This window comes from Hyla sarda, chromosome 3, assembly GCF_029499605.1.
Source record: "Hyla sarda isolate aHylSar1 chromosome 3, aHylSar1.hap1, whole genome shotgun sequence".
Lineage (NCBI taxonomy): Eukaryota > Metazoa > Chordata > Amphibia > Anura > Hylidae > Hyla > Hyla sarda.
The window spans coordinates 59,312,776-59,335,111 of record NC_079191.1 but is presented as its reverse complement, the minus strand read 5'-3'; positions in this window follow the sequence as shown (position 1 = coordinate 59,335,111).

The window sequence follows — 22,336 nt, the reverse complement described above, 5'->3', positions numbered from 1 at the left end:
AAATAAAAATATATAAAATATTGATGAAATTGATGAATAATGATAACAACAAAAATAACAGTTTTTGAATAAAAAACAAAAAAACTAAAATAATTTATAAAATATTTTGCTCCTGCCCCCTTCCCCCAAAAATAAAAAAACATATATTACCCTTAAAATTAATGAATAAAGAAACAAAAAATAACACATACCCCAAACATTGCAAACACAAAACCCCCAAAAACCTAACAATAGTGTCTGTCAACATCATCCTGGGAGGGATAATACACTGCACTACAATAGAAATAAAAATCCCTATCATCTATATCTCAATGGGTTCCATCTTTTCTTTTGTTCTTTTTTCTAATGTGGTTTCATAATCCCTGAGACAAGTAGTTCTGGCCCTAGAGTGTTATATATATTAGCGTCTGTAGCATGTATAAGGGACATGTCATCATACCTGTGTCTTTTTATAGGTGATTGATGCCCGGTGAGAAGGTGAAAGTGACCTATACTCCTGTCAGCTGCAGGAAAGGAACCAAGAGACAGGTAATTAATATTTATATTAATTACTGATAACAATCAGGCTAGATATAACATCTAGACCTGCAGAGATGTCATAGTCTCTACCTTATACATGAAGATATATGTGTTTTTAATAAGTATATCGTCTATAGACAGCTTCTTATATAACACAACTGTGTCTCAGGTACAGAGATTGGGAACATTTATGATTTCTAATATCTGTTTTTTATTTGTAGTAATCCCTTTTTCAATAGACAGACCGCAGATTTAATACATAACTGTACTGTAAAGAAAAATCTATAAGTTAATGTAATAAATCACATACTATAACTGATTATTGCCATTTAAAACTGTGAAAAAAACATTATGTTGATTATAAAACAGAAATACAGAATGGAGACAACCATCTGTGGCTCAAGCTCGACTGCCCCTTTCTTTGAGTGGCCCCTCAATGTTCTGGAAACGGGTGGAGGACATTGTCTCCATTAGAATGGGTCCCCCTACGATGCTTCGGCTGTTAATCTGAAGTGCATTCTGTGCTTTGGAACCTCGGGGGCAAACTGTATTTCTGTTATTAATTTTTAGTTTAGCAATTCCCACCGCAACATGGTTAACCTCTATCCTAAATTTCCTACCCCAAACATTGCAAACACAAAACCCCCAAAAACCTAACAATAGTGTCTGTCAACATCATCCTGGGAGGGATAATACACTGCACTACAATAGAAATAAAAATCCCTATCATCTATATCTCAATGGGTTCCATCTTTTCTTTTGTTCTTTTTTCTAATGCGGTTTTATAATCCCTGAGACAAGTAGTTCTGGCCCTAGAGTGTTATATATATTAGCGTCTGTAGCATGTATAAGGGACATGTCATCATACCTGTGTCTTTTTATAGGTGATTAATGCCCGGTGAGAGGGTGAAAGGGACCTATACCCCCGTCAGCTGCAGGAAAGGAACAAAGAGACAGGTAATTAATATTTATATTAATTACTGATAACAATCAGGCTAGATATAACATCTAGACCTGCAGAGATGTCATAGTCTCTACCTTATACATGAAGATATATGTGTTTTTAATAAGTATATCGTCTATAGACAGCTTCTTATATAACACAACAATGTTTCAGGTACAGAGATTAGGAACATTTATGATTTCTAATATCTGTTTTTTATTTGTAGTAATCCCTTTTTCAATAGACTGACCTCAGATTTAAGACATAACTGTCCTGTAAAGAAAAATCTATAAGTTAATGTAATAAATCACATACTATAACTGATTATTGCCATTTAAAACTATGAAAAATACATTATGTTGATTATAAAACAGAAATACAGAATGGAGACAACCGTCTGTGGCTCAAGCTCGACTGCCCATTTCTTTGAGTGGCCCCTCAATGTTCTGGAAACGAGTGGAGGACATTGTCTCCATTAGAATGGGTCCCCCTATGATGCTTCGGCTGTTGATCTGAAGTGCATTCTGTGCTTTGGAATCTCGGGGGCAAACTGTATTTCTGTTATTAATTTTTAGTTTAGCAATTCCCACTGCAAAATGGTTAACCTCTATCCTAAATTTCTGCACAAAATTGATAACAGACATTCCAAGAAATATTTTGCCAAATAAAAATATATAAAATATTGATGAAATTGATGAATAATGATAACAACAAAAATAACAGTTTTTGAATAAAAAACAAAAAAACTAAAATAATTTATAAAATATTTTGCTCCTGCCCCCTTCCCCCAAAAATAAAAAAACATATATTACCCTTAAAATTAATGAATAAAGAAACAAAAAATAACACATACCCCAAACATTGCAAACACAAAACCCCCAAAAACCTAACAATAGTGTCTGTCAACATCATCCTGGGAGGGATAATACACTGCACTACAATAGAAATAAAAATCCCTATCATCTATATCTCAATGGGTTCCATCTTTTCTTTTGTTCTTTTTTCTAATGTGGTTTCATAATCCCTGAGACAAGTAGTTCTGGCCCTAGAGTGTTATATATATTAGCGTCTGTAGCATGTATAAGGGACATGTCATCATACCTGTGTCTTTTTATAGGTGATTGATGCCCGGTGAGAAGGTGAAAGTGACCTATACTCCTGTCAGCTGCAGGAAAGGAACCAAGAGACAGGTAATTAATATTTATATTAATTACTGATAACAATCAGGCTAGATATAACATCTAGACCTGCAGAGATGTCATAGTCTCTACCTTATACATGAAGATATATGTGTTTTTAATAAGTATATCGTCTATAGACAGCTTCTTATATAACACAACTGTGTCTCAGGTACAGAGATTGGGAACATTTATGATTTCTAATATCTGTTTTTTATTTGTAGTAATCCCTTTTTCAATAGACAGACCGCAGATTTAATACATAACTGTACTGTAAAGAAAAATCTATAAGTTAATGTAATAAATCACATACTATAACTGATTATTGCCATTTAAAACTATGAAAAAAACATTATGTTGATTATAAAACAGAAATACAGAATGGAGACAACCATCTGTGGCTCAAGCTCGACTGCCCCTTTCTTTGAGTGGCCCCTCAATGTTCTGGAAACGGGTGGAGGACATTGTCTCCATTAGAATGGGTCCCCCTACGATGCTTCGGCTGTTAATCTGAAGTGCATTCTGTGCTTTGGAACCTCGGGGGCAAACTGTATTTCTGTTATTAATTTTTAGTTTAGCAATTCCCACCGCAACATGGTTAACCTCTATCCTAAATTTCCTACCCCAAACATTGCAAACACAAAACCCCCAAAAACCTAACAATAGTGTCTGTCAACATCATCCTGGGAGGGATAATACACTGCACTACAATAGAAATAAAAATCCCTATCATCTATATCTCAATGGGTTCCATCTTTTCTTTTGTTCTTTTTTCTACTGCGGTTTTATAATCCCTGAGACAAGTAGTTCTGGCCCTAGAGTGTTATATATATTAGCGTCTGTAGCATGTATAAGGGACATGTTATCATACCTGTGTCTTTTTATAGGTGATTGATTGTATTGATTGATTGATTGAGTGTATATTGTTCAGTGTATATAAAGTTGTACAAGTGTATAGGACCTTCCTGGGTCATGTGATACTGTCATGTGATGTACCCAGAGTTCCCTGGGTACAGGACCTACAGGTTTTGCAACCAATGTGCTGTAATCCAGCCTCCTTAGAATATAAGGGGCTGTAGTCTCTAAATTCACTTAATTCCTGGCACTCAAGCAAGCGCAATCAGCATATACTACTCAATTCATCTCAGCTAGGCCAAAGCCTAAAGAACCTGCAGCCACTTCAAAACATGAGTTATCAAGTTATATCTACAAATTCCTAGTGACTACTATTCAACTCAATCATACAATTAGTAGCACAGTGGCCGGCAGAAATCTCAATACTACAAGTCCCAGCAAGCCTGCAAGGTATCCTGCATCCCGGTTGCCTCTAGGGAAACTGCATCATTGTAAAGACTGTTCCATGAGAAGTTTAAGTAAAAGTTCCAGTTATCTCATAATTCCTGCTGTGGACATTCAATTATTTCCTGCCGTTTTTGGGCTGGTTGTCGGCAGGGCCTTCTACAGAAAACAATCGCACCCTGGTGTCACGACAAATTAGGGGTTAATACCACCTTACCCCACAGGGTTAATGCCACCAGACCCTGCAACACCATTGCCTCACCCCGCTTACCACACTTTACTTTTTTGAGACTTTATTGGTTTGGGTCTCGCTTGCTTCTCTCCGCTCGCTGTAGTCGACCATTTTTCATTTTATTTGGGATGTCCTAGGTGTTTGCCAAGTTTTTGTTACAGTGGGTCGTAAAAATAAAAAATTTAAATTCTATTGTAACTCCTGATTTTTTATTTTTACAAGGGGTTAACGCAGAAAAAGCACCATAAAATTTGTTACCCAATTTCTCTTGATTCTGGAAATACCTCATATGTGGATGTAAGTTGGGGGCCATGTTGCCTTTACACAGCCCCCATGGTGTCAGAACAGCGGTAACCCCCCACAAGTCACCCCAGTTTGGAAACTGCACCACTGCAATTAACATTTATACCCCACTTGCATTTGACAGATTTTTGGAAGATTGCTTTGCATCCACATATAGGGTATATCTGTACTTGGAAAAAATAGGGTTACAAATTTTGGGGGACTTTTTTCCTTTTGCCCCTTATGAAAAAGAAAAGTTGGGGGTTGCACTAGCATGTTAGTGTAAAAAAAAAATTTTTTTTACACTAATATGCTGCAGTTGACCCATACTTTTAATTACCACAAGCAGTAAAAGAAGAAAAAGACCGCCAAAATTTGTAACACAATTTCTCTCAAGTACGGATATACCTCATATGTGGATGTAAAGCGATCTGTGGGCACACAACAGGGCTCAGGAGTGAGAGAGCACCATGTTCATTTGAGGCCTAAATTAATGATTTGCACATGCATCCTTGCAGAGGTTCTAAAATAAACGCAATAGTAAAAACAACCACATTTGACCCCATTTCGGAAACCACACCCCTCAAGAAATGCAACAAGGGGTGCAGTGAGTATTTACACTGCACTGGTGTTCAACAAATTTTAAGAACAGTAGGCTGTGCATATGTAAAATTTTATTTTTCATATTACGGACCACCGTTCCAAAAATCTTTCAGACACCTGTGGGGCGTAAATGCTCACTGCACCCCTTGTAATATTACTTGAGGGGTTTAGTTTCCAAAATGTGGTCACATATGGTATTCCACCCAAATCTCACACAAAATAAACTAAAATTTATTTATGTAAGAAACACTTTAAAGTAGGTAAATTTCCATGACCAATAATACTGGTATACAAGGAGTAAATATATACCACAACACAAAAACTGGATATTTTCTGATCTGCGGCGTCCTCTTTCCTTTTCTTCTTTGTCTGGATCAGACCTCCATGTCGATCTCTTACCATCTGCAGGGCAAACATGTCAGACTCCACATTTTTTCAGTGTCCTCCCATCTATAGGCCCACAAACTGTAATAATCCCCTTCAGGTAGGTAGGTAGCCAGGTAAATAGGTAACTAGGTAGGTAGATCAGGAAGCCAGATATGTAGGTAAGTGACTAGCCAGGTAGGTAGGTAGGTAGGGGGCTAGCAAGGTAGTTAGGCAGCCATATATGAAGGCCAGACATGTACATAGTTAGGTGCCAGGTATGTAGGTAAGTAGTTAGGCATCCAGGTATAAAGTTATTTAGCCCCCCCTTCCCTGTTGGTATAGACAGCGGAGTTAACCTCCCCTTACCTGTAGATATAGACAGCAGAGTTAACTCCCCTTCCTTGTAGGCATAGGCAGCAGAGTTAACCCCCTTCCCCATAGGTGTAGGCAGCAGATTTAACCCCCCTCCCCTGTAGGTATAGGAACAGAGTAGATCCCTCCCCCTTTCCCCATAGGTATAGGCATCAGTTAACCCCCCCTTTCCCCATAGGTATAGGCAGCTGTTAACCCCCCCCCCTTTCTCCATAGGAATAGACAGCAGTTAGTTCCCCCCCCCCTCTCCCCATAGGTACAGGCATCAGTTAACACCCCTCCCCTTTCCCCATAGGTATAGGTAGCAGTTAATCCCCCTTTCCCCATAGGTATAGGTAGCAGTTATTTTTTTCCCCTTCAATATTTCTTTATTGAAAAAATGTATCATTTACATTTTAATAAATAACATTTTATACATTGAATTTCAAGATGTTGTCTTTTTTCCCACCCCCCTCCCCTACCCTCACCTTTCTCCCCCATGACATATCTCCCCTTACTGGGTGGACGGGAGGCAGAGGGACAACACATTCTCATTCTATTAATATTTCCATTATACTATATCAATTCATTTTCTTTTCTCTTTGCTTTCCCTTCCCTTTCTCTCTCTTTTCTTTTCTTTTTTTTTCCATTTTAGATCTTTTATTTGTATCTTCCCAATTATTTCTACCCGCTTTTATTCTTGTGTCCCCCTGATTCCCATCCCCCTCACATAATAATAATGAAATAATAATAATAAAAAAACCTATAATTTCTTTCTTTTAACCAAATAACCTTCCTGTCACCTCCCTCCACTCCCATACCTCTGGTTTAGTTGGGGTCAGCCATCTCCTGATTATTAATAATCTAGCATAAAAGAGCATCATCAGTAGTTCCTTTCTTTCTTTTGTTGTTTTATTTACTTTTCTATCATCACCCAAGATAATCAAAGCTATATCATCTTTTATAGCATATTTAATTTTTCTCTCGATATCATAAATTATTGACACCCAATATTCTTGTATTTTTTTCACATTCCCATATAATATGCAGGAATCCCGCGTTTTTCATTTTACATCTTAGACAGTTGCCATTTTCCCTCCCACCAATCCTGAAGAGGAATTTTGGTTTATAATAAATTCTATATACTATGTTCCATTGTATCAGTTGATGGTCTAAACTTGGGGAAATTCTTTTTATATTCCTGAATACAATCATCCAACCGCATTTATTTCTCTCACCTAATTCTTCGTCCCATTGTAGGAAGCATTTATCTTTTAAGTTATTTTTTTTATTTTTCATTATTTTGGTATAAATTACTGCCATAACTTTCTTTACAATTTTTCCCTCCTCCATTTTTCTTATAGTTTCAGTTACTTCCACTATCCGATTACCACTGTCTCTTAGTGACCCGCATATGGCACTTTTTAAACCCTGAAATTCCAACCACATACCTTTTCCTAATTTAAATTCTTCCTCTCTCCACTTTCTTAACTCTCCTTTTCTCCACACGTCTCTCAAAATGTTACATCCCCTACTTTGCAAGTTGTTAGCTTCCATCTTAGCTACCTCTTTCAAGTTTACATTATGCCAAATTGGCGCTGTCTCTAATATTCCCGTTTTTTTCATTTATTTTTTAAAGTTTTCCCAGGTTTTACAAATCCCTACTATTATAGCATTTTCCTTCCACCTCCCTTCTTTTAACTGGCCTGACTCAAGAACCTGATAACATTTTCGTATTTACCTTTAGTTTTTTCTTTGATATTTTTAAAGATTCCAAATCTCCTCCACTCCACCACATAGTACATCTGTCTTTCTAAAAAATATCCCTGTATATCAGGAAATTTAAGTCCTCCCTTCTCTCTTCCTTTACTTAAGTATTCTATTTTTATCCTCGTTCTTTTCCTTCCCCATATTAGGGCGTTTAGCATAGCTATTATCCTTCTAAAAATTCCTTTCTCGCACCAGATAGGGGCCGCTACGAAGATGTATAATAGTTTTGGTAGAATTACTGTTTTAATTAAGACTATCCTCTCTGCTCTCGTAAGATTCAGTTTATTCCATGTTCTTACCTTGTTTTCCAATTTTTTTTTATCAATGGGTATGTGTTTATTTTGTGATATTCTCCTATTTTCACAGATATCTGTACACCTAAATAAGAAAAACGTTCTCCTTTATCCAGGATTCTAAGCTCCTTAATGATTCCCAGTTCTACTTTACCTAATGGAAGTAGCACTGATTTCTCCCAGTTTATAACCAAACCTGCATAGTTCCCATATTCCCCAATCACTTCCATAACCTTCTCTATGGAGTTTTCTAGCTTTTTCAAATATAATAATAAGTCGCCTGCGTATATTGATATTTTATCCCCATCCCCCTCCACTCCAAATCCTTTTATTTGCTGATCTTCTCTGACTTTAACCGCTAGGGGTTCGAACACTAGCGCAAAAAGTAGAGGAGATAAGGGGCATCACTGTCTTGTACCCCGGGTCACTAAAAAACTCTCTGATCTTTTCCCTTCTATATTTATTCTAGCTTCCGCTCCATTATATAGCATCTTGATCATTTCTATATAATCCTTCTGACACCCATATTTTTCCAGTACTCCCCATAGGAACTCCCACTCCACAATGTCAAACGCTTTACTTGCGTCAAGTGACATGATGGAGTGGGTTCCCTCTCTTCCCTCCACCGACTGTACTCCAGTAAGGGTCCTGTAGATATTATGCTTGGTCATCCTACCTGGGATAAATCCGCATTGATCTTCATGCACCAGTTCCCCTACCTTTTTTTCCAAACGCAATGCCAGAGCCTTCGCCAGGATCTTTACATCCGTGTTCAATAATGATATTGGACGATGTGATTCCATTTCTTTCTTATCTTTATTCGGTTTCAACAGTAATATTGTTTCTGCTTCTTTCATTGTTTCGGGTAAGGTTCCTGTTTTTAAAGAACTATTTATAGTTCTAAGCAGGGCTGGGATAAGGATTCTCCTAAATTTCCTATATATTTCAAACGGGAACCCCTCCGTGCTGGGACTTGTGTTCCTTTGATCTGATTTAAAGCTTCTTCTAACTCCCTATGGGTCATTGGGCCCCCCGTTTCTTTCTCTTGTTGTATTGATGTCATAGCGAGCACTCCGGTCCCCGCCTCCGGACCAGAGCGCCCGCATTCTCGCCTCCTCTCTCCGGGATCCCGGCGTCTCCCGCTCGGACATACCGACCGGGAGCACGGGATTCCTTGTGTCGGGGATGCGGCTGCCGTGGCGGCTAGTCCCCACTCAAGCGCCGCGTCCCTGTCTAACTCACCCAGCACCTCGCTCCATATGCCGACTCGCTCTGCTTCTCGGCATGCGCGTCCCCGCTCTCTAGGGCGCGCGCACGCCGCCTTCAGTAAATTTAAAGGGCCAGCGCACCATTGATTGGTGCGCTGGCTAATTGTTCCCTGCTCCTTCCCCATAAAAGTTACCTGCCCCTTCCTGCCCTTGCCAGATCTTTGTGCCCTAGTGCCTCTGAGAAAGCTTTCCATATTGTGTGTATTGCCTTGCCTGTTGCCGAACCCGTTGCTACCGCCTACTCGCCTTTGAACCCTTGCCGCCTGCCCTGACCTCTGCTTCGTCCGACTACGCTCCTGCTGCCTGCTCCCTGTGTACCATGCCATATCAGCTGCCAGAGAGGTTGAGTTGCTACTGGAGGATACGACCTGGTGGTTACCGCCGCAGCAAGTCCATCCTGCCTTGCGGCGGGCTCTGGTGAAAACCAGTAACCACTTAAAACCGGTCCTCTGGTACAACCCGCGCCTTCCCCTCTCTGGTCAAGAGGATCCACTACCAGTCCTGCCGGTAAGATCCGGCCATGGATCCCGCTGATGTTCCTCTGCCAAACCTAACGGACCTCACCTCCATTGTGGCCCAGCAAGGTCAGCAGCTAGCCCAGCTAACCGCCATGCTGCAGCAGCTCCTGCCGTCTCAGCAACAGCCAGCTCCTCCGCTTGCATCTGCTGTATCTCCTCCGCCCGCAGTTGCCACCGGTTCCAGAGTCCGCCTATCCCTGCTGGACAAGTGTGATGGAGATCCCAAGCAGTGCCGAGGGTTTCTGTCACAGTGCTCTCTCCACCTCGAGATACTGTCTGACCAGTTTCCTTCCGAGTGAGCCAAGGTAGCCTTTATCCTCAGTCTGCTCTCCGGGAAGGCCCTGGCCTGGGCTACACCGCTATGGGACCGCGCTGATCCTGCCACCTCCTCCGTCCAGAGCTTCTACCAAGAGTTCCGGAATGTTTTCGAGGAACCTGCCCGGGTTACCTCCACAGAGACTGCCTTACTAAATTTGTCCCAGGGAGGCTCTACTGTGGGTGACTACGCCATTCAGTTTCGCACCCTAGCCTCAGAACTGAACTGGAACAATGATACCCTTTGTACCACATTTAAGAAGGGACTTAACAGTGAAGTAAAGGACGGCCTGGCTGCACGTGAACTACCTTCCACCCTTAGTGACCTCATCTTGTTGGCCACTAGAATCGACAAGCGTTTCGCCGATAGGAACTCCTTCTTGAAAAAGGAAACGCTCAACCAAGACGCTACCCTCCTCTGACTCCCGTTTTTCAGCGTCTACCTCAACCTCTCTCCGGGCCTCCAGCCGTGGAAGCCATGCAGGTGGATCGTTCACGCATGACTCCGCAAGAACGAAGCCATTGCAGATACGAGAACCTGTGTATGTACTGTGCCAGTACTGAGCACTTCCTGCGAGACTGTCCTCTTCGTCCACCGCGTTCCAGAAAAGCTTGCACCTAATAAACATGGGAGAGGCGTTGCTAGGTGTGGATTCCTCCTCTCCACATCTCATCATATCCGTGCAGTTGTTCCTCTTGGATTCCGGTTCAGCCGGCAACTTCATTCACGCCTCCTTGGTTGACAAGTACCGCATTCCGGTTGTCCGCCTAACTAAGCCTCTTTTTATTTCTACGGTTAACGGTGAGAGACTCTCTGTCACTGTGCAGTTCCGTACCCTGCCACTGCAGATGGATATTGGAATTTTTCATACAGAGACTCTAGAGTTCCTAGTCCTTCCCTTCTGCTCCTCCGAACTCCTCCTGGGTCTGCCATGGCTACAACGTCACAGTCTTGTTCTGAACTGGTCATCCGGTGAAACCTGCATTGGGGCCCCTGCTGTTCGGACCGGTGTCTCAAGCCTGCTCCTGTCAAGCGACTTTCGCAAGTTTCTCCGCCTCCAGGACTGCCTAAACCATATCATTGCTTTGCGGATGTCTTCTGCAAAAAACAAGCCGAGGTCCTTCCTCCTCACAGACCCTATGATTGTCATATCGACCTTATGCCTGGTTCTACGCCATCCCGGGGTAGAATTTATCCTCGGTTCCCTCCTCCCTTGCATAGACTACAGAGGACTCAATAAAATCACAATTAAGAACCGTTACCCTCTGCCCCTAATCTCAGAGTTATTTGAGTTCGTATCCGGGAGGGCGACGAGTGGAAGACCGCCTTTAACACAAGAGACGGTCACTTTGAGTACCTGGTGATGCCCTTCGGCCTCTGTAATGCACCAGCCGTCTTCCAGGAATTTGTCAACGATATCTTCAGGGACTTACTCTACTCCTGTGTGGTCGTATACTTGGATGACATCCTTGTCTTCTCCTCCGACCTGGACCAACACCGGGTCCATGTGCGACAAGTGCTTACCCGCCTGAGGAGAAATCGTCTATACGCCAAGATCGAAAAATGTCTTTTTGAGCAGTCCTCCTTGCCTTTTCTTGGGTTTCATTATTTATACTCAAGGACTTCAAATGGACCCCACCAAGCTCTCGGCGGTTTTGGATTGGCCACGCCCCTCTGGACTCCGAGCCATACAAAGGTTTTTGCGCTTTGCTAATTATTACAGACAATTCATCCCTCACTATTCCACTCTGGTGTCCCCAATTGTGGCCTTGACTAAAAAGGGCGCTAACCCTAAATCCTGGCCTTCCCAAGCTGAAGAAGCCTTCCAGTCCCTGAAGGTCACCTTTGCCTCAGCACCGGTTCTCTCTAGACCTGATTCCACCAAGCCCTTCTCTCCCGAAGTGGATGCCTCCTTGGTGGGAGCCGGAGCCGTGCTCACACAGAAATCTTCAAAGGGCAAGACCTTAACTTGTGGCTTCCTTTCTAAAACATTCTCTCCCGCGGAGAGAAATTATTCCATAGGGGACAGAGAACTGTTGGCTATTAAATTAGCACTGGAGGAATGGAGACATCTTCTTGAGGGAGCCACCCATCCTGTGAATATCTTTACGGACCACAAGAACCTGGCCTATCTTCAGTCTTCTCAAAGACTAAATCCTTGTCAGGCTCGCTGGTCTCTGTTCTTCGCCCGTTTTAATTTTGAGATCCATTTCCGTCCGGCTTCTAAGAACATTAGGGCAGACTCTCTGTCTCGCTCTTCTGATGTGGCGGGCGACGAGTTAACACCTCAACACATTATCCCACCAGAACGCCTGATTGCAGTCGCTCCTGCGGAACTGAGCCATCTTCCTCCTGGCAAATCCTACGTACTTCCACGTCACCGGGTGCAAATTCTCAAGTGGGGCCACGCTTCTTGCTACTGGAGGATACGACCTGGTGGTTACCGCCGCATTAAGTCCATCGCCTCTCTGGTCAAGAGGATCCACTACCAGTCCTGCCGGTACGTGACAACCTCTCATTCTTAACCACTTTTCCCCCAAGGTCACCGCTCCTTCTCCTGTCACTGGGTCCTCTGACGTCTTCTCGGTAAAAGAATGCCTTGCCTCCAAGGTCGTCAGAGGTAAAAAAAAAAAATTGTTGACTGGGAGAATTGTGGCTCCGAAGAGAGGTCTTGGGAGCCTGATAACAATATCTTCAACAAGGAGCTCATCCATAGGTTCCTGGGCTCCAAAAATAGGGAGAGACCTAAGGGGGGGGGGTACTGTAACACCGAGCGCTCCGGGTCCCGCGGCTTCCCCGGAGCGCTCTCGGTGTTCGGCTTGTAGCAGCGCTCTGGTCACTGTCCCTGACCGGAAGCGCTGTCCCCCTGCCTGCGGCGGGGATGCGATCCGCTTGGTGGGCTGTCCTCGCCCGCAGGTCGCATCCCAAGTGACTTACCAGTCGGGTCCTGCTGTGTCTTCCTCTAATTGTGTCTTCCACTAATTGGTGCCTGGCCCAATTAAGTTAAATGCATAAATACTCACTTCCTTTTCCTCCCCTTGCCGGATCTTGTTACCTTGTGCCAGAGAAAGCGTTTCTTGTGTCCCTTTGCCTGTGTATCCAGACCCTTTGCCGTTGCCCCTGACTACGAAACGTTGCTGCCTGCCTTGACCTTCTGCTACGTCTGACCTCGCCTTGCCTTGTCCCTGTGTACAGCTGTCAGTGAGGTTGAGTCGCTATCGGGTGGAATGACCTGAGGGTTACCTGCCGCAGCGAGTCCATCCCGCTTTGCGGCGGGCTCTGGTGAAAACCAGTAACCTCTTAGATTCCGTTCCCCTGGTATGGCCCACGCCATCGCCTCACTGACACAGGGGATCCACTCCTGAGTCCTTCCTGCATACCAGTCCGGATCCTGACACCTGGCTACCCTGTGGGAAGCCCATAAATTTGTAGTCATTGCATTGCTCTGGGATCCTGCCTCAAGAAGGATGCTTTGGCTCTCTCCCGGGATCTTAAGGCAGAGATTCGTAGATTAGAGGCATTGTTACTGTCCTCGCCCTCCCTTTCAGTCTTGCGGAGGCTAGTGGCTGCCCAGGCTCATCTGTGGGCCTTAGCCCTCCATAAAGTGGAGCGTCTCATACTGAGCATCTTATACTAAGCAGTGGTTTTATGAATGTGGTAATAAGGTCCACAGTATGTTGGCTCGGCACCTCCATTATCGTGCTGCTGCCCAGTCTCCCTCGGCTCTCAGGAACTCTTCTGGCACTCTTCACGATCACCCGGATGATGTCTTCCTTCTCTCTATTCCCTCCCCTCTCAACTCCAGTCTGACCTGGTGCAGTGTGATCTCTCCTTTCTGTGGGCCTGTGACCTGCCATTCCTGTCAGCTACTGATGGAGCCTCCTTAAATGCTCCAATCACCTTGCAGGAGCTTCAGGAGGTGGTTCAGTCCCTTCCTTCAGGGCGCTCTCCTGGGCCAGACGGGTTCACTTATCTCTACTATCGGACGTTTGCTTCTCAACTTCTTCCTTGATGGGTGAGAGGTCCTGCAGTCGCTTTTATATTCCCTGATCACTCTCATTCCTAAACTGGACAAGGATTGTTCAAGCTATCGGACTATCGCTCTCCTTAATGCTGATTTAAAGGTGTTTGCCAAGGTTTTTGCTAACTGTCTGTGCTGTTTTCTTCCCTCCCTTATCCATAAGTAGTGTTGCTCGCGAATATTCGCAATTCGAATATTATTCACGAATATCGCATATTTGCGAATTCGCGAATTTCGCGAATATAGCGCTATATATTCGTAATTACGAATATTCGTTTATTTTTTTTTTTTCCTTCACAGTACACATCACAGTGATCATCCCTCTCTGCTTCCAGCTTGTGTGGTGTAAAGAAGGCTGTAATACTACTGTGTGAGACTAGCGTGCAAAAATTCGCATATGCGAAAATTAGCATATGTTAATATTCGCATATGCGAATATTAACATGCGCTAATCTTCGCATATGCGAATTTCGTATTTGCTAATTTTGTATATGCTAATATTCACATATGTTAATTTTTGCATACGCGGATATTCGCATATGCGAAAATAAAACGAGGGTATACCGAATATGCGAATATTCGCGAATATATGACGAATATTCGTCCATATATTCGCGAATATTCGCGAATTCGAATATGGCCTATGCCGCTCAACACTATCCATAAGCACCAGGTGGGTTTCATCCCCAGTCGTCAGGGTGCGGACAACACTAGGAGAGTGGTGGGTCTAATAGACTTGGTCAATCGGCGCTCGGAGCAGGCTTTGGTGCGGAAAAGGCCTTAAATAGGCTAGGTTGCGCTGAGGGGCCTCTACTCCTGCCCTACTGCCACTATCAAACTTCCTCATGTCACTTCCTCTAGCTTTCCTCTTTATAATGGCACTCGACAGGGGTGTCCGCTGTCTCCCCTGATTTTTGCTCTTTGTATTGAGCTTCTGGCTGCTCTAATCCAGGAGACCTGGATATCTCGGATTTGTAGCTGCATGATTTCAAAAGCTCTCTTTTTGTGGATGATGCTCTTCTTACTCTGACCCATCCCCTGACATCCCTTCCTAATCTCTACAGGGTCCTGCAGTCCTATGGGGTGGTCTCGGGCTATAAGGTGAACCTATCTAAGACATGGGCGATGCCCTTTAATCTCAAGGTGTTTCTCTCCACTCTTCTTCGGGCTGATTACTTCTTTAAGTGGTCTCCCTTTGCTGTTAAAGGGGTACTCCTGCTCAGTGTTTGGAACAAACTGTTCCAAACGCTGGAGCCGGTGTAGGGAGCTTGTGATGTCATAGCCCCACCCCTCATGACATCACGCTCCACCCCCTCAATCCAAGTCTATGGGAGGGGGTGTGACAGCCGTCTTGCCCCCTCCCATAGACTTGCATTGAGGGGGCGGGTCAAATGCTGAGCAGCGGAGGACCCAGCCAATTTTCACTGTAGGACCCGGACACTTTATGAACATCTGATCACTTTCAATTTAACCATTAATAACTCTGGGATGCTTGTACCTTTCATTCTGATTCCGAGACAGTTTTTTCGTGACATATTCTACTTTATGTTAGTGGCAAAATTTTGTCGATGCTTGCATCGTTTCTTGGTGAAAAATTCAAAAATTTGTTTTTAACTTTGAAGCTGGACAGTCAGTGGCTGTCCAGAAATGCTGGGAGTTGTTGTTTTGCAACAGCTGGAGGCTCCATTTTGGAAACACTGATGTACAATAAGTTTTTCATTTTTATTGGGGGGGGGGCAGTGTAAGGGGGTGTATATGTAGTGTTTTCCCTTTATTATGTGTTAGTGTATTATAGTGTTTTTAGGGTATGTTCGCACTGGCAAAGGTTTACATTGAGCTTCCCGGGGACCGAAATTCCCATGGGCGTACGGGTACGCCCTGGGTCCTTAAGACCCAGGTACAGAAGGTGTATCCATACACCCTGGGTCCTGTACAGGTTAAGTATCTAAGTGTCCTCCTTACCCCTTGATAGTCTTCCTTTTATTCCACTAACTTCCCTCCTTTGTTCAGTGCCCTTAGGACGTTAATTATTTCGTTAATTAGGACGTTATATTTCATTTTTTGTCCGTATTGCAGCTGTTAAAATGATGGTCCTTCCCATGCTACTTTACATTTTTGAGACTTTATCGGTCTGGGTCCCGCTTGCTGCTCTCCGCTCGCTGTACTCAACCATTTTTAATATTATTTGGGATGTCAAGCGGGACCGTTTGCTTATGTCCTAGTTGTTTGCCAAGTTTTTGTTACAGTGGGTCGTAAAAAAAAAAAAATGTAATTCTGTTGTAACCCCTGATTTTTTATTTTTACAAGGGGTTAATGCAGAAAAAGCTCCATAAAATTTGCTACCTAATTTCTCTTGATTCTGGAAATACCCATATCTGGATGTAAGTCGCCTTTACACAGCCCCCATGGTGCCAGAACAGTGGAAACTCCCCACAAGTCACCCCAGTTTGGAAACTGCACCCCTGCAGTGAGCATTTACACTCCACTTGCATTTGACAGATTTTTGGAAGATTGCTTTGCGTCCACATATGGGGTATATCTGTACTTGGAAAAAATAGTGTTACAAATTTTGGGGGACTTTTTTCATTTTGCCTTTTATGAAAAAGAAAAGTTGGGGGCTGCACTAGTTGGGGGCAACACCAGCATGTTAGTGTAAACATTTTTTTTTTTTTTTACACTAACATGCTGGTGTTGCCCCATACTTTTAATTTTCATAAGCAGTAAAAGAAGAAAAAGACTCCCAAAATTTGTAACACAATTTCTCTCAAGTACTGATATACCCCATATGTGGACGCAAAGCGTTCTGCGGGCACACAACAGGGCTCAGGAGTGAGAGAGCACCATGTTCATTTGAGGCCTAAATTAGTGATTTCCACATGGATCCTTGCAGAGGTTCTAAAATAAACGCAATAGAATAAACAACCACATGTGACCCCATTTTGGAAACCACACCCCTCAAGAAATGTAACAAGGGGTGCAGTGAGCATTTACACCACACTGGTGTTCAACAGATTTTTTGGAACAGTAGGCTGTGCATATGTAAATTACATTTTTGATACTACAGACCACTGTTCCAAAAATCTTTCAGACATCTGTGGGGTGTAAATGCTCACTTCACTCCTTGTAACATTCCATGAAGGGTTTAGTTTCCAAAATGGGGTCACATATGCTTTTTTTTTATTTATTTTTTTTTTTTTGCGCTTATGTCAGAAGCCACCCCTGAGCAAATCACCAATTTAGGCCTCAAATGTACATTTGCTGTCTCCTGAGCCATGTTGTGCACCCACACAGGGACGTGCACAGACATTTTGAAGGGCAGGGGCTCAAGTAAAAAAAAGAGGGCACTTTTCATAAATTAAAAAACGTCTGCCAGACTTAATGGGCAAACGTACTGCGGCCCAGGGACACAGTGGACTCCCGCCGGGCCTCCTCGACATTCCTATGCCCATAAAAGTTGGTGTTTTTGTAAAATCGAGTCAAGAACAGTTTCTATGAAGGTATGCCATGTGTATATACACTTTGGCTGTGCTGTCAGTCTTATTTACAGAAAACATGTGACAGCTGCCCTATAATATACTGTATTATAGAGGAGATTTATACAAAACCTGTGCAGAGAAAGAGCGGTGCAGTCGCCCATAGCAACCAATCAGATCGTTTTGCAGAGGGCTTTTCCTCTGCAAAGGTTTTAATAAATCTCCCCCTATATGCCCCCACCTGAGCTCTATATGACAGAACCCATCACCAATAACCCAGCACCCATCACCAATCACCCAGCACCAATCACTCAGCACCCATCACCCATCCCCAATCACTCAGCACCCATCAACCATCACCCAGCACCCATCACCAATCACCCAGCACCCATCACCCAGCACCAATCACCCAGCACCAATCATCCAGCACCCATCACCAATCACCCAGCACCCATCACCAATCACCCATCACCCATCACCAATCACCCAGCACCCATCACCAATCACCCAGCACCAATCACCCAGCACCTATCACCAATCATCCAGCACCAATCACCCAGCACCCATCACCAATCACCCAGCACGCAGCACCAATCACCCAGCACCAATCACCCAGCACCCAGCACCAATCACCCAGCATCAATAACCCAGCACTAATCACCCAGCACCAATCACCCAGCACCCATCACCCAGCACCAATCACCCAGCACCAATCACCCAGCACCCATCACCCAGCACCCATCCCCAATCACCCAGCACCCATCTTATGCAGGAATCTTCTCACAGCCCTGGTTCTTACACTGAAGAGATGGACACCTCACTAATATATACGTACAGTCTACAATATACTAGAGTTGGCAAAAAAAGAATTATAAATATACAAAGACATCCATGCATAGCACAGCATACAGGATGGAGGCAGGAAACTCCGCCTCCATTGCGCACAAGACTGACTTCGCATACTAGCAATGTGGGGCAATACCTAGAAAATGGAAAGACCAATTTTTGTATACTGCACTGTAACCTAGTGCATTGGGTTTAGTGCGAATAAACAGCCTGTCAGTTTCCCTTTAATTATATACCTTACCCCCCTTAATGATCTATATACTGTGCCACCATTCATCTATTGATTCCCTATATACTGTGCCACCATTAATGAACTATATACTGTGCCACCATTAATGAACTATATACTGTGCCACCATTAATGAACTATATACTGTGCCACCATTCATCTATTGAATCCCTATATACTGTGCCACCATTAATGAACTATATACTGTGTCAGCATTAATGAACTATATATTGTGCCACCATTAATGAATTATATACTGTGCCACCATTCATCTATTAATTCCCTACATACTGTGCCACCATTAATGAACTATATACTGTGCCACCATTAATGAATTATATACTGTGCCACCATTCATCTATTAATTCCCTATATACTGTGCCACCATTAATTAACTATATACTGTGCCACGATTAATGAATTATATACTGTGCCACCATTCATCTATTAATTCCCTATATACTGTGCCACCATTAATGAACTATATACTGTGCCACCATTAATGAACTATATACTGTGCCAGCATTAATGAACTATATACTGTGCCACCATTAATTAACTATATACTGTGCCACCATTAATGAACTATATACTGTGCCACCATTAATGAACTATATACTGTGCCAGCATTAATGAACTATATACTGTGCCACCATTAATGAACTATATACTGTGCCACCATTAATGAACTATATACTGTGCCACCATTAATGAACTATATACTGTGCCACCATTAATGAACTATATACTGTGCCACCATTAATGAACTATATACTGTGCCACTATTATTTAACTATACTGTGCCACCACTAAGGGTGCGTTCACACGTGCATATTTTCTGCTGCAGATCTGCTGCAGATTTGCTTTAGCAGAATTCTCTACCCATTGTCAATGGGAAGCAAAATCTGCAGCAGATCTGCAGCAAAAATAGGCACGTTTGAACGCACCCTAAGGATCTATACACAGTGCCAGCATACACAAAAAATATAATGTTCCAATATAATGAAATATATACTGTGCTTCCATAAATTCCCTATATACTGTGCTTACATTCCTCCAATAATTCCTTAATAATGTGCTTCATACAATAAATACAAGCACATAACATAAAGGCACATACATTACATAGGTCATATACACACATACAGTACATAGGTAATATACACACATACAGTACATAGGTAATATACACACATACAGTACATAGGTAATATACACACATACAAAGAGACACTGACACATACATACAGGTACAAATATACATTAAGAAACATAAATACACAGACACACATATAACATGGAATATATACTAAAAGATACAGCCGATAAGCACATCATACATACAGGTACACACATACAATCACTCACAGATATATACACACATACATACATACACACACACACACACATACATACACACATACAGATTCACTTGCTTATATACATACACACATACATAGATTCACTTGCTCATATATATACACACACACACATATACATACATACACACATACATAGATTCACTTGCTCATATATATATACACACACACATACATAGATAGATTCACTTGCTCACATATACACACACATATACATACCAGTGGCGTTGCGACCCGGGTGCGGGGGGTGCGGCCCTAACCTAATGGGGTGACACCAAGACGCTCCGCAGCACCCCCCTCCCCAGCTACACTGACACCCCCCTACTGTGCCCGACCGGCCTCCCATCCGTCAGCACCCCCCCCCGCCTTCACCTGCGCTGTGTGTGTGCAGTGCGCCCGTCCATCAGCAACCCCCCCCTCTTTCAGTGCGCCCGTCCGTCATCACACCACCCCCCTCACCTTCACCAGCACTGTGCCCAGCCTCTGCTCCCATGTCTGCGCCGGCCTGACGTCACACCGTATGGCCGCGCAGGGGGACGTCAGTTACGTCACTCGCAGGGCGCCCAGTGAGAAGGATCGATGCGCTGGATGGGTGAGTGTGTGTGTCTGTCTCTCTGTCTGTCTGTCTCTATCTATGTTTGTGTGTGTGACTCTGTGTGTGTGTCTGTCTGTGAGTGTGTGTGTCTCTGACTGTGTGTGTGTTTGTGTGTGTGTCTCTCTGTGTTGTATGTGGTTTCTTTTTTGTGTGTGCGTGTGTGTGTGGGGGGGGGGGGGGTTGAACCAGTGATCTAATGTGGGGAGACTTTGACCCATTGTGGGGAACCTGCAAGGGAACCTGCGGCCTAATGTGGGGAAACTACTACCTAATGTGGGGAGTCTATTCTACCTAATGTGGGGAGTCTATTCTACCTAATGTGGGGAATCCGTGCTACCGAATGTGGGGAATCTATGCTACCTAATGTGGGGAAACTGCTACCTAATGTGGGGAATCTGTGCTACCTAATGTGTGGAAATTGCTACCTAATGTGGGGTAACTGGTACCTACCTAATGTGGGGGAACTGGTACCAAATGTAGGTAATCTATGCTGCCTAATGTGGGGAAAAGATGCTACCTAATGTGGGGAAACTGCTACCTACCTAATGTGGGGGAACTGCTGCCTACCTAATGCTCCCCCCCTGGCAGTAGCACCCTCATCATCCACCAGCAACACCCCCCCCCCCCAGCAGCACCTCCATCAGCAGATCCTGTCAGGAGGATGATCCTGCCGATGGATGATGGGGGTAATACTGCCAGGGGGGATGGCCAGTAGCACCCTCATCATCCTCCAGCAACACCCCCCCCCCAGTAGTAGCACCCCCATCATCCACTAGCAACACCACCAATACCTCCCTCCCGTGGTAATAGCATCAGCTAACGGATGTTGAGGGGTGTTACTGCGGTTGTGGTATTATATTCAGAGGGTGCACTGTATGGCAACGTTATATTCAGAGGGCGCAGTTTGTGGTAGTATTATATTCAGAGGGCGCAGTTTGTGGTAGTATTATTAGAGATGAGCGAACGTACAGTAAATTCGATTCGTCACAAACTTCTCGGCTCGGCAGTTGATGACTTATCCTGCGTAAATTAGTTCAGCCTTCAGGTGCTCCGGTGGGCTGGAAAAGGTGGATACAGTCCTAGGAAAGAGTCTCCTAGGACTGTATCCACCTTTTCCAGCCCACCGAAGCACCTGAAAGCTGAACTAATTTATGCAGGAACTGCATCAACTGCCGAGCCGAGAAGTTTGTGACGAGTTGAATTTACTGTAGTTCGCTCATCTCTAAGTATTATATTCAGAGGGCGCAGGGGGTGGTAGTATTATATTCAGAGTGTACAGTATGTGTTGGTATTATATTCAGAGGGTACAGTATGTGGTAGTATTATATTCAGTGGGTACAGTGTGTGGCTGTATTATATTCAGGGGTACAGTATGTGGCAGATTTATGTTCAGAGTGTACAGTGTCTGTTGGCATTATATTCAGAATGTACAGTGTGTGGTAGTATTATATTCAGTGGGTATGGTGTATGGAAGGTTTATAATCAAAGAGTATAGTGTATAGTAGTATTATATTTAGAGGATACAGTGTCTGGCAGGTTTATAATAATAATTGTTTTCATATAGAGGATGAAAATGCGCTGACATAGTGAGGAGACGTCTGGGCGTCACATTCTACAGACAGAAGTTTTAGCTGGACCAGGCGGTATGTACCATCTGAATCAGATAAGGGAAGACTATAGAGAAGACGTCACCTGTAGTCACTGATATCATTGTTCATTCTCCTCTCTATGTCCTATAAGACCTGTAGTCCCTTGTCAGTTCTACAGTTAGGTCAGTGAAACTACAACTCCCAGCATAACCTCACCACTGCTCAAAGGGGTACTCTACTGGAAAACTTTTTTTTTAATCAACTGG